We start from the raw sequence: 11,656 nt of genomic DNA, 5'->3' as shown, positions 1-11,656 counted from the left end.
AGTCTCCGTGAGAGATGGCATTAGAAAAACAATCCATTGGGATTAGAGGGGGATTTACTATTTTGCTCTCTATTATCCTACCGAATTGATTCACTCTACTTTATTAGTATAGTCTTTTCTCTATCATTTTTTTTTATATAATTATTCCATCATTTTTTACTCCACCATTCTTTATATAAAATAATTTAATATAAAAATAATTTTTAATATAAAAATATAATAGTATAATAATATTTATACCAAAAAATATTATATTAAAAAAAATAGTACCAAAAAATATATATTTGTGAAATATAATTTTAATATTTATAAAATATTTTTTTAATATTAAAATATGTAATGCGTTTATTAGTCGGTATAAGCCCAAATTTGATAGTAATGCAACAAGGGTATTTATGGAATTTTATATGGTTAATTTCACTCCTATCTTTCAAAACAAATAGGAACTATTGCTAGTTCATTGGTTATCAAGCAAGCACAATTTTTCTTAGTCCCCTCACTAACAATCTCCTCACTAATAATCTCCCCACTAACAATCCCAACCAATTTATCTCTAAAAACAAGCAGGCCCTATATATACATATAAACTATGTGTTCTATATAATCTATAATAGTTGTCCTTTTCTATTTGTTTCCTTATAGTGGCTTTGACTTTTATATTTGTTTGTTTGGTTCTAATAAAATTTGTGGCTACTACCAAAATAGGAAGGAGTTTGGGGAGCAACGACTTGCAGGTGAGCAAAACGAGAAGAAGATGGAAGAGCAGGGACAACATATTGCAAATATACAATCCATGATGTCACAGTACTTAAAGCACTGTCGTGGAGGACCGTCTATTTGGTACATATATATATATATATATATATATATATATCTTAGAAAATTCAATTTATAAAAAAATAAATGTGAAAAAGTACCTGACAACGAATGATTTTTTTTGGGGGGGGGGGATTATAAAATAGCCATCAAGTAGTTGAAGGAACGGCATGGGAGAGCTAATGGTATGTTGATAAGACATATGCTTAGAGAATTAGAGCAGAAAATGTGAAAACTTAACTAAAAACGGGTTGTTCGAGGAAAAAATTATGAAACAGTCACCAAACAGCCGAATGAATGGCACAAGCACCTTGCCTAAGCCTTTGTAAACTTGGGAGAGCTAACGTATGTTGATAGGACGTATGATTACAGAGCTAGCACAAAAAAAAGTGAAAATGTAACCGAAAATGAGCCATTTGGTAGCAAAATTATGAACCAGTCACCAAACAGCCCAAGAAACTACATCGACATCTCACCTAACGATAATCAAACTTTGGAGAGTTAATGACGTGTCTATAGGATGTACGGATAGACAATTAGCGCAGAAAATATGAAAATATAGTTAAAAATGAGCCGTTTAGGGGCAAACTTTTTCAAGCAGCCACCAGACAACCCAGGAAACAACCTAGACACCTCACCTAACTATAATCAAACTTGTGAGAGCCGACACATCTATAGGATGTGTGGATAGAGAATTAGCATAGAAAATGTGAAAATGTAATAAAAAACGAGCCGTTTGAGGGAAAAATTGTAAAGCAACCACCAAACAGCACAAGAAATAGAATGGACACCTCACCTAACTATAATCAAACTTGCGAGAGTTGACGGCACGTCTATAGGACGTATGGATAGAGAATTAGCACAGAATATGTGAAAATGTAACCGAAAATGAGCCGTTTGGGGGCAAAATTTTAAACCAGCCACCAAATAGCCAAAGAAACAGCATAGGCACTTCATCTAACTATAATCAAACTTATGAGACCCGAAGGCGCGTCTATAGGATGTACCATTGGAGAATTAGAGAAAAAAATGTGAACAATTAACCGAAAATGGGTCGTTTAGGGGTGAAATTATAAAACAACCACCAGAGTTAGTGTCAGATTTGTTACTTTGGTGGTATGGTAGCAAGTTAAGCATTTGAGAAAACTAATCTGGGAAGCAATTCCACTTGCAGTCCTTTGGACTCTCTGGATTTCAAGAAATGGAAAATTTTCCAATAACAAAGAACCTGTTTTGGCTGAGCTTGTGCTTGTGGAAAGTATAAGGATCAAAGTGGCAACATGGGTGAAGTTCTCAATTAATGGTTTTTTGTTTTGTTTGGATGGACTCAAGAATATCAAGGTGAAAGGTTGCATTAAATGAAGCTGTCCAAACCCTCCTAATCACTCCATCACTGTTGTGCCCTGTTTCATTTAGCTAGTAATACTTGCTGCCCTCTCTTCGTTAGTGTCCTGCAGGTCTGTACATGTGGCTTGGTATGATTATTTTTGTGGTCTGTTTCAGAGCATCTGTTGTTTTTATTTTTATTTCTACTTAGTTGTACATGTATGAGATGCTTTACTCTTTATGTTTTGTTGGCAGCCCACCGACCCCCGATGGTGTGTTTGCACATGATTGGGCATATATTTTGGTGCCAATCTATTTGGGATTGAATTGTGTTGCTATAATGCAAATTGTACCCATCACTTTGATGTATTATCAATATGTATTCTGGTTATCATCAATAAAATTATCTTCATTTTGTTGATCCAAAAAAAAGAAAAAAGAAAAGCACGGTTGGTAAAGCTGATGGCTAGTCAATACAATGTCCGAATACATAATTAGTATTATACTTGTAAATTTGAAGAGTTATATAAGTGTATTCAATAAACACTAATTGTTATTTTATTTCTTTTTTTACAGATGGATAGTGGAATCGCTTGCTTTTGGATTTATTAGTTGTTTTATTTGGATGTTATGAAGTTTGCGTTGACTACTTTGTCTTAATTTGGATGTTATGATGTAATTTGCTTGAATGTTCATTTTGTTTGATAAGGATATACATACTTTGTGGAGTTGCACTAGTTATTATTGGATGTTTGGTGGAATTGTACAAGTTATAACTTTTGGATATTTTGTGGATATTGCACTATTTTATTGTATTAGGATGAAATTATTTGTAATAATGAATGGATATTTTCATTTTGTTAATTCGTAAATGTGTTGATGACAGGTTAGGTTAAGTTGTGAATGGAATTGTTATATTCAACAGGTTTCAACATGAATCGGGTTATATTTGTTGAACTAAAATTCAGATTTTGATAAAATAAGTATATAATGTGGAAAAAAATATTATGAAATTAGTGACAAAATTTTCCATTCCTAAAGAAGGTTTTTTCGTCTCTTATTTGGCTTAGGTGGAAGATTAATTTTGTCATAAATTCTTTATTTTGTCACTAAATGAATTTGTCATAACGAAAAATAGTCATATTTTGTCACTATTACCTTTAATGTGTGACGATTTTTTTTTTTTGACATTATTTCATCATTTTTAATGATGAATTTGTTTTGTCTCTATTGGTAGCTTCTTTGACAAAAAAAATTTGTTTTTGTTTATAGTAAACATGACAAAATTATTTTATCTCTATTTCTTATATTTATGACAAAATATTTTCGTCTCTAATTTCTTTCTTTAATGACAAAATATTTTGTTGCTAATTACTTACAAGTATGTTTTCAACAGAGTGTATTGGAGACTAAAAAATTCGTCACAAGTTTATCATTTTTAATGATGAATTTGTTTGTCTCTATTAGTAGCTTCTTTGACAAAAAAATTTCGTTTTTGTTTATGTTAAACGTGACAAAATTATTTTGTCTCTATTTCTTATATTTATGACAAAATATTTTTGTCTCTAATTTCTTCCGTTAATGACAAAATATTTTGTCACTAATTACTTACAAGTATGTTCCCAACAGAATGTATTGGAGATAAAAAAATTCGTCACAAATTTATAATTTTCAATGATGAATTTGTTTTTTCGTCTCTAAGACCCTTTAGCAACGATGCTTTAGCGACAAAATGGGTGACGAAAATTTTTTGTCGTAATTAGTTTGAGTGACAAAATATATATATTTTGGGACAAATTTGTTTGGTCTTTAAATCCCAAATTTGTTGTAGTGATACAAAGAAACTAAAAGATTTAAAACTCAAAAAGGGTTTCAGATTCCAAATTTTCCTCTTCAGTCAAATCATGATTCCCATTAGGGTAATCTATTAATCTATGTAGCAGTTTACCCAGCTACATGTTGGTTAACTGATTTGAGAACAAAATTTTCCAATTCTTTTTCATTTTCACTATCCACAAATTATTAATTATTTTTGCACATAGCAGAACCAAAAAACCAATTGGCATTTTTTATGCAAGGAGTGGGAACAATGGCAATCCTAGTGCTCTATACAACACCAAGTAGTTTCATCATCTGTTATTTCCATTATCTGTCACAGTTACTGTACTTTTTTAAAAAATCCCCTCATGTTGCCAAATGGCACCATTTTAAAGAAAGAATACTGATCAAATTCATGGGCTAGGCTCATGGTTGTTAAGATCGCGATCCGGATAGTAGGATCGTACGATCTTACGATCCAATATATACCATTCGATCCGACTCGTATACTGGATTGAGCCGATGACAGGATCGTTGAAGGATCGTTGGGATCGAAAGGATCGTATCGGGATCGCGATTCCATACGATCCTGATTAATAGGTTTTTTTTTTTGGCAACTTCAAGTCAAACAAAAAATTGGGATAAAAGAAGCTACGATTAGGGCAAGAAAAATAGGGGAAAGTGAAATTGGATATCAAAGCTTTAAATTTTGTGTAACTAGGTATGCATCTTCTTCAAGTCTTATATATATATATATATATATGTGTGTGTGTGTGTGTGTTTGCATGAATGGATGTGCTATCCTGGTCAAAGTGAAAGACTTAAAACCATAACTTCAGTTTAAAATATTAAAAATAAAAATAAAAATAAAATATTTAAAATTTAAAATTTTAAAAATTTAAAAATTAAAAATTAAAAATATTTAAAATAAAAAAAAATAAAAAATTCTTAAACATTTTTAAATATTAAAAAAATAATTTCAAAAAATTTCAAAATTTATAACCAAATAAATTTTCTTTTTTAAAAACTCAACTCATAACTCCACACTTAAATCACAACTCTACACTCAAATCATGATTTTAAAACTAAACTAAAAGGGAGTTTTTTTTTTTTACTTCTTTTTTCTTGGTTCTTCTTTGCTGCTGCTGCTCTTCTTTGGTTATTTTTCCATGAACTTTGCTGAAAAAATTTCTTTTAATTTCCACAATTTGAAGCACATAGCTAGCATAGTAGCATCATAACACAATGTCAACCTCTGATTCAGGAAAAGGGCGGCAGAGGAAAAATACTGTTGGAGAAAAAATTTCTTTTATTATGTTTTTGAATTCGTTTTTTGAGAAAAAATGCTTGAATGCTTCTTGAATTGCTATAATTTTTTATTTTGGGGGGGTCATTCTATATATATTTTGATAGTATTACTTAGCCATATAAAAATTATTGCGTTTTTTTATCATTTTGGTAGGATCTTACGATTCTCGATCCGATCCTACGATCCGATTCGATAGACACCCAAAACGATCCTGTATAGGATCCCGATCTTAACAACCTTGGCTAGGCTTCATATTAGATACATATATTAAGGTCATTTGTGTGTTCTAAGTTTTTAAGATCAATTTCATGTACAAATAAGAAATTTTTCAAGTCAATAATACTGTCTTGTACCATCTTTCCATAGGTCTCATCTGATTATATAGATGAGGTGACTGTAATAAGAAAATGATTAATGAGCTCGGACAAGGTCATCCAAACCAGCTCTTATTTGATATAAAATTTAATGCCCATGCAAGTTAACAGCACTTTGTTTTGTCAATCAACCACTGCTAGACCAATCTAATGCCAATAGCATGTGGGCCCATTGAGAATGGATCGTAATGCAAAATCTGCAACATCAAAACTCATATTAATTAAGAATAAAATGCGGATGACATAGTTTAGTGTGGAGCTCAATGAAAACAAAAACAAAAAAAAAACACACACACACACACACACATCTATAAGAAGTACTAGAACTCCGCCGGGGTTGCTTAACAACTCTGCCGGTCCCAAGCCTGGATAAAGGAGGAGGGTTGTGTGTTAGATAGCCAACAGCCAACACGTAAAAAAGCCGCTCATATCCTTTATGACATGAAACTTAATACTCTGAATAAATTAAATGCTAGGTCGTTCCCCTTAAGTGACGCATTGCGCTTGCCTTCGGATGTTTCAAAAAGTGAGCAAGGAGCGCTACATCGACGCGTTGGCGCGGTGAAAACTGGGGCAAAGATTTTCTCATTTTCCCGAACGAACGTGGATAAAGAAGCTAGTCCAAAATTATAGATTTAAGGTAGCCATATGTAATATAGGAACTTCAACTGATAAGACTATGGAATTGGTAGATGTCATGATTAGAATGCGTTAGTATAGTTTGTGTACAAAAAACTAGATGGATGGCTGAGAAAGCTCGAGAAATAGAGGATACCAGTTTTAAGCTATATTATAGTAGTAAGGATAAACACGGGAATGGTGTAGGAATAATAGTTGCTAAGAGTCTTGTAGAAAATGTAATTGCAGTCATTAGGAAAGGTAATAGGATTATGTTAAGTAAACTAGTTATTAGAGAGAATATAGTGAACGTTATTAGTGCAAAAGCTCTCCAAGTAGGATTAGATGATCAAACTAAGAAAGTTTTTTAGGACCAAATGGATGAGGTATTACAGAAGATATTCGTAGGAGAGAACCTAATTATAAGTAGTGATTTCAATGGCCATGTAGGAGTAGATAAATTAGGGTATGAGAAGGTGCACGGTGGGTATGGTTTTGGTTATCGAAATGAGACTAAAGAGAATATTTTAGATTTTGCATTAGCTTCTGACCTAGTGGTGACTAATACTATGTATAAGAAGAGAAAAGAACATTTGATAACCTTCAAGAGTGAGTCAATTAGGAGTCAAATAGATTACTTTCTAGTAAAAAAATGGGACTGTCTAAAATGCAGTGATTGTAAGGTGATTCTTGGAGAGAACTTAACGTCTCACCATAGGATTTTGGTACTAGATTTATGCTTTAATGGGCGATAACAAACTCAAAAAGATAGTGGTGTCGCAGGACTAGATGGTGGGGCCTAAAATGTGATAAACTAGACACATTCAAGAACAAAATGGATAAAGAAGGTACTTGGAACTTGAAAAATGATGCTAACATTATGTGGAACTCGATGGCCAACTGTATGAGGAGAATCTCAAGGGAAGTTCTTGGAGAGTCGAAAGGAAAGGGGTCCAACTTTAGGGAAATTTGGTGGTGGAGGGAAGAAGTCCAAGCGGTAATAAAGATGAAAAAAGAGACCTTTAAAAAGTGGCAAACCAAGGAAAACCTTAAGCGCTATAGATTGACCAATAAAGAGGTCAAAAAAGTAGTGAAAGAGACTAAGTTAAAAGCTTATGATGGCCTATACACTAGCCTAGATAGTCAGGAGGGAAAGAAGAGGATATACAAACTTGTTAAGCTAAGAGAGATGAAACTCAGAGATGTTAATCAGATTAAGTGCATCAAGGGTGAGAACTTTGAGGCATTGGTGAAAGATGAAAAGATTAAGGAGAGGTGAAAAAACTATTTTGAGAAGCTGTTAAATGAGAAACATGGAGGTAGGTCAAAAGGCAAGGAAGTAGACAGTAATAAGGAAAACCATGACTATAAGTTCTATAGTAAGATTAGGAACTTTGAAGTGGAGTTTGTATTTAAAGAAGATGAAATTGAATAAGGCTTTAGGATCCGATGATATACCTATTAAAGCGTGAAAATGTTTGGGTTAGAAGGGGGTTATTTGGTTGGCTAGGTTATTTAGCAAGATTTTGTTAACTATGAAAATGCCAGAGTAAAGAAAGAGTATTTTAGTACCAATATATAAGAATAAAGGAGATGTCCAGAATTGCAACAACTATAGAAGAATCAAGCTAATGTGACACAAAATGAAAGTGTGGGAGAGTGATGGAACGTCGATTGCGAGATATAACAGAGGTGTCAGAGAATCAGTTTGGGTTTATGCCTAATAGGTCAACAATGGAAGCCATCTATCTTTTCAGGAGAGTAATAGAAAAATATAAAGAAGAGACAAGAAAAGAGACATTCATATAATTTTTATCGATCTTGAGAAAGCATATGATAGAGTGCCTTGAGATATAATCTGGTGGGTGTTAGAGAAAAAAAATTGACAAAAGATTACATTGATATGATTAGGGATATGTATGAAGTTGTGGTGACCACAATTAGATCACATGCTAGAGAGACGAGTGAATTTTCAATTTATGTAGGGTTACACCAAGGATCAACCTTAAGTCCTTATCTTTTCGCTTTAGCTATGGATGAGTTGACGCGCAATATTCAGGATGATGTGCCATGGTATATGCTTTTTGCAGATGATATCGTGTTATTGGATAAGACTAGAGAAGGAGTTAACACTAAGTTGAAGATTTTAAGAAAAGTATTTGAATCTAAAAGATTTAGAATAAGTAGAACTAAGACATAGTATATAGAGTATAGTTATCAAATCGAGATTCGTATCGTAAATCGAAATGACCTTGTACCGAATCGCGAATCGAATCTAATCGAATCGTGAATCGTAAAGATTCGGTCGCTTTTTAAAAATTACTTAAAAATATATATTTACACATTTAGATGTTAAATATATCTTATAAATATGAAATATTTAAATTTAAATCAATGAAAATGTTATTTTAAGTGATAATCACGTAGTTTAATAGGTAATAAGTTAACAAACATTCTTATGTAAGATCACTATCTTACTTTTTTTCTTTTTAGATATTTCCTATCAACTATTCTTAATAAAGATAATAACCAAATAGACAAATTATCAATTTTTAAAATAACAATAATTAACAACAATATTGATATTTAGACAATAAGCATACATATTTTTCTAAGTAACAGTGAGCACATAATAAGAAAGAATTATTTAGAATATTTTATTTTAAAGCCTAAAACATTTTCAAGGCTTGTTTTAGACTTTTTGAGACTATCTTTTAGCGATTATTCTCCTAACTATAAAAATTGGTCTTCAAATGTCTTTTGTAACAAAATATTCATTTTTAGACACCAAGTTTTTAAGACTCTTATTTGTTGTAGTGATTCTTGAATATCTCATGCGAGGGTCAATGAAGCAACCACCCTTGACACCATTATGATCGTCTCTCAATGCAAATACACTTGGACTTATATTGAGTCTTTGTTCATTGATGCAAATGCCTTGAAGTTCCAAGTAGTAAAATGTCCTGTGCATAACGTATTGCAGATCGGTGATGCCTGAACTGGCCTTATTTGGAATATCTGCACCAAACCTTAGAAAACTCCGAGGAGGCCTACGAGATGTAGTATGGATCACCCCATCGTAGGCCCATAATTCCAGCTATTTTATTATTCTTATCAAAGTCATATCCCATTTCGTTTCCCAATCTGCAACCAAAAGTTATGCTCTCACTTTTTTTTTTTTTTAATCTTCCCTTTAACATTGGAATCAAAATAGAAAGTTTCGTTTGCAAGGACACCGATTGAGTAGGTGCCATTAGTGTAAAGGCATTTGTATTCAACATCCCGTCTTCGCTGAAAAGATTTGGATATGTTCTTAGGGAAAGGTTTTGATGTCTGCTTAAAGCATTTTTTACAACCCTGACATTAGGTTCATGTGATATAGCTTCTTATGTCTATTTCCAAGCAGTACTCTTTGTATGGTGTTATGGTATTGAATGTGCCAATTCCTAATTTAACTATGTATTTGAAAGTTTGAGTCTCGATCTGGGGAGATGGAATTTCAGCATCTAAAGATTGGAAACTATAATTCTGTGATTTTGTTGATGATGACATGGTAAACAAGAAATGAGCTCATCTATTGGAATGTTGGATGCGCATTGGATCTTCTTTTCGTAGGGTAGGTTATGCTTAAAAAGAGGTGAATCTGGAGAATCTAGGTAGAAGAGGGTAAAGCTCAAGTCATTGAGATTTTAGCCTTAAGAACAGACTAAACAGGAAGTGCAAAGAAATCAATAACATTGTCTTGGCCATGACACTTCCAAATTAATTGGTGGACTATATGTAAGTAAATAGGTAAACTATGCTGATCTTTTATAGTCAAGTTTTTCATTTTTGTATTTTCTAGGTTTTGTACTATAATAAATCTTATTTGCTAAAAGAATGTTTAAAATGTATGTATTATATATATATTTTTTTAATTATTAATTGCACTCTGAAGTTGTTTGTAGACTGTCACACTTTGTAATATTTAAAAGTAAAGTGTCTTTAATTAAATTTACCGATATGAGCAAAATGTTTGGGGAGGGATCGGATTGGATTGGATTTTTCTTTTTAAAACATTCAAACAAAATTTAATGCATTTGATTTCGGATGTTACCAAAATAAATATTATGTGTAATCTTAGATCTAACCTACCCTATATTAGTTTAGAAACAGCAATGGGTACTAAATAAAATAAGATTAAAAGAGGCAAATCGCCTTTCTTCCCATTTGGATCTCTACCTTTAATTCGGCTCCTTTCTTCCCATTTGTACCTCTTTTGGGTGAATATCCCATTTGGATCTCTATCTTTAATTTGGCGTAATAAAAAATAAAATAAAATGAAAACAATGAAAGAAAGAAAGAAAGGAGGAGAGGGAGTATCTCAAATATTTTGTAGGGCTGAAATTTTAACTTTTAAATGTTAAATTTAGACAATAAAATTCTACTTTCATTAATGTTAGTTTATACAACAAAATTTTAAAAAAATAATTTGATTAAAATTTAATAATTACATAAAAAATTATAAAATTTAAAATTTGAATAATTTTGGCAAGGGCTATTTTAGCTTGCTTTAGGCTAAAATCCACAAAAAGACAAAATAGGCTAAAAAAACTAATAAGACAAAATATCACATCAAATTTATAATCATTTCACTTTTTCTCTCATAAACAACACATCCAACTAGAAAAAAATCCAACGATTTTTTTAAACACAAAAATTTTAACCTACTAAAATAATTAAAAACTAAAATAACATACTAAAATAACAACTTTTCAAACACCCATGTTGTCTATCCAACCCAACATTTTAACAATAAACTCTTATTTTTAGTTTAGAAATTATTTGAGATCCTCAAATAGAATGTAGGAGTGTATAGGATTTCAAAAATGAGTTTATAGAATTACTCATTAATTTTCACTAAAATCTCCCAAATTTTTAATGGGATGTTCACGAGATAAATTCACCTTTATGTCCTCGCTTTATATCTATTCACGTTCTTTTCATGGGTCTCATATTCTTTTCATGGTAAAAATTATAAATTTATCGAATAATTATAAATACATAAATAAATAACACTTTGTTTTATAAAATGAATATTTTAAATTTATTATTTATTTTATAAAATAAAATATAATTTATTTTTATGTTGATAGATGTTCGATTTTGATCCCGACTATGGCTCTGTTTGGTAGGGTTGTAGAAAAGTAATTATAGATTATAACTTAACAGATTATAGCTTATAGCTGTAAACATAAGCTGTTAATCTGTTTGGTGCAGCTGTGAGATTATGAATTTAAGCAGCAGAATAATGTTTGGTTAATAAGATGTAAAATAATTTTTTGTTATGTAATTGTCCTTTTTGTTCTTATATGATATAAAAATGATTATTTTGTCATTTTTTTTTCAGTTTTAA

The 11,656-nt window shown here is 31.5% G+C and overlaps 1 long non-coding RNA gene across 1 annotated transcript; it reads left to right on the top strand.

The window, feature by feature from the left end:
* Window positions 1-500: 500 nt before the first annotated feature.
* Window positions 501-3,006, top strand: LOC114293123 (uncharacterized). Its single transcript, XR_014350546.1, has 2 exons — window positions 501-840; window positions 2,719-3,006. It is a non-coding gene; the product is annotated as an uncharacterized LOC114293123 (long non-coding RNA).
* The last annotated feature ends 8,650 nt before the right edge of the window (window positions 3,007-11,656 follow it).

This window comes from Camellia sinensis, chromosome 14 (assembly GCF_055761805.1).
Source record: "Camellia sinensis isolate YWXY chromosome 14, ASM5576180v1, whole genome shotgun sequence".
NCBI classification, from domain to species: Eukaryota; Viridiplantae; Streptophyta; class Magnoliopsida; order Ericales; family Theaceae; genus Camellia; species Camellia sinensis.
This window is presented reverse-complemented; position numbering and strand designations above follow the sequence as displayed.